We start from the raw sequence: 2,871 nt of genomic DNA, 5'->3' as shown, positions 1-2,871 counted from the left end.
AGCAGCTGCTGATTATTTTTAATAATTGATAATGTGTTAAAGTACTATAAAAATATTCATTTTACTCAAAAATTCTTTCTACATTTGATCTGAAATTTGGAAAAAAAATGTATTGTGAATTTTTAATGAATTGTAAGTGGTTAAAACGTGTTTAAAATATACAATATACATACTTAAATATTTTTTATGTAAATATAATGAAAATGTTTTACAAAATGTTTACTTTTTTGTAGTTTTTTTTTTTTATGCTGTTAGTAGATTGTTTTGTTTTAGAGTTTTTTATCATTACTCTGGGTTGAGATGCAGTTACCAAATTAGTTGACTATTATTTTGATAATCGATTAATCTGATAAATGAGTTCAGCTTTACACATTTTACACATTTTTCTATATTTCGGGGTCATCCAGAGGACATAAAAGTATCAATGAACGAGTTTCAGTCAAATCTGACAAAACAATGAATTTCTGGTCAGGAGCGATGACTGAACTTTTTGGTCTAAATGTAACTCCATACATCCCGAGGCAAACCATTGCTGTTTATCACCCTGAGCACATAAAGAAGGAAGAACTAGAGGCTACAGAATGACCAGAGGAAGAGGGCAGCAGGTCTGAGTGAGCAGAAGAAAAAAGGAAAAAAGGCTGAAGGTGAAGGAGGAGGCCAGACATTCCAGCTTGAATAAAATGGTTTACATCAATGCTCATGTGTTTAGATAACTCCATGAAAGTCCACACCTATAATAAATCCTGTTATGAATCTGAAGCAAGACTTAAACTGATATTTAAAAATTCGATTCAGTTTATTTCTATAGCGCCAATTCACATCACGTCATCCCAAGGCACTTTCCAGTTAACCAGATCATCCAGTCAGATTGATTCAAAGTTTTCTATTGACTCGTTGACTCTTCAGCAATCTCTCACACTAAGCATGCTTGTAGCGACAGTGGAGAGGAAAAACTCCCTTTTAACAGAAACCTCCAGCAGAACCAGGCTCAGTGTGAGCGGCCATCTGCTGAAGCCGACTGGGGTTCAAGGAGACAGAAGCAGAGATACAAAAAGCAACTCTAAAAGGCGGCCCCGTGCGGGAAACACACAGCCAGGCAGATGATGAAGAGAGCACATCCAGTTAGTCACAGTCAGAGAAACAGGACTACACTGGAAAACAGCAGATGAGCTTCGAGCTAGCTCCCAATTTTTTTGTTTACTGTCTCAAGATGGGCAAGATTTGAGACATAATCCCCAAAAAAGACAATACATAGTATTAGTTTGTCCAAAACAGAAAAAGAAACCGGAATTAACTTTAAAATTCTAACTTTTTAAAAAAAGGAAAGCGATTTTTCTTTATATTTCTAATGCCTGCTTCTAAGAGGAAAATCAAATTACCCAGAATGGGTTAAAATGAAACAACAAAAGCAAAGATGTTACACCCAACCCTCTTTTTGTGTGTGTGTGTGATTGTATTTATTGAGGCAAAAGGTTTGCAGGGCCATTCAGTCATTACTTTATGATTTTTCTTTTTTTTATTATTATTATTATAATGAAGAGCAGGACAAATACAGTTTTATTGTGTCAGCAAATATATGCTAACAAAATGTAGGCTGGAGGATTTCTGGTGATGTAATCATTATTAATAAAAAGCCGCCCACACCATGACTAAGTCTTGTTTAGGGAGCTGCCCATGCCAGCCGCTGAAGTGTGTGATTTTTAGGAAAAAGGGAAACGGCGAAGCGAGGCTGTGATTCATGAATCATTCCCATTTTACTGTTGGTGTTTCATTTTAATTAGTTTTTATCTTCCTTTTTTTTTTACTCTACCCACACTAATAAGCACAAGTGAATGGACGTGTTGGTTGGAAGAGGGGGGGGTTTAATGGGGGAGGCTTCCTGTCTGTATGCCCAACAAGGACAGACCAATTTTAGCAGCCAATCAAAGCTCAGCATCATAATAGTGTATTGTTGTTGAAGCTGAGAGCAGAGGGTGGGCGTGATGGACTGTTTCCGATCAAAGGATCATAGGGTAAGTAGCTGCGTCTGCTGTGAATAAATGTCTGCCTCATAGAACGGGCTCCTTTAACACCCTAAAAACACCAAACCATTGAACAGTGACTCTCCACAGAGGCCCTTGGCTGGATGAGGATGCAGGCTGTTGTTATGACTGCCATGTTTGATAAAGTGCAATGTGTGCTCCAGAGCCTCGGTCACACAAAACAAACCACGATGACTAAAGTCTGACACAAAGCCGAGTCCAACTCATCATAATAACATGCAAACAAACATTTTCTCTTCATTTCTATGTTAAAGATGCTGCATCTCATGTCTGCCTAACTTCTAAGAAAGTCCTAAAATCTGTTATTTTACCTTACAAAAATGAAAAGCAGTTTCCAGCTTCTCACAACATTTATTCAAATTTTTATGCCTTCATTTCGTACCCATTTATTAAAACTTTTTCCAGATATAAATGTATACTAATGTCCTTTTTTCTGTATTTGTTTATCTATAGATGACACAAATCTAGCACGATATAATCGATGAAATTTCGCCCCCTATCGGTATCGGATACAGGCCGATACCGATAGGGGGCGAAATTTCATCGTTCAGTTACAAACTCTCGTGATATTTAGCAATTTTTTGTGAGATTTTGTTAGTAAAATAGATCGATACCGCGTCAATATATCAACATATAAAAATATGGCAAAATTTCGTGAATTTTCGGGGGATTTCGTAGCATAACGATGACATATAGCAATATTTCATTAGTAAAAGAGATTGATATGGTGTTTTTAAATGGCAATATATCAGCATATGAAGCTATTGGGATATTTTAATGGTTCTATATTTTTTCCCTCGTCTTTAGAAGTTTTTAAGTTTGTAAAAAA

The sequence above is a fragment of the Cyprinodon variegatus genome, unplaced genomic scaffold (assembly GCF_000732505.1).
Source record: "Cyprinodon variegatus isolate N-32 unplaced genomic scaffold, C_variegatus-1.0 Scaffold58, whole genome shotgun sequence".
Taxonomy (NCBI): Eukaryota; Metazoa; Chordata; class Actinopteri; order Cyprinodontiformes; family Cyprinodontidae; genus Cyprinodon; species Cyprinodon variegatus.
Note: the sequence above shows the minus strand (reverse complement) of the source record.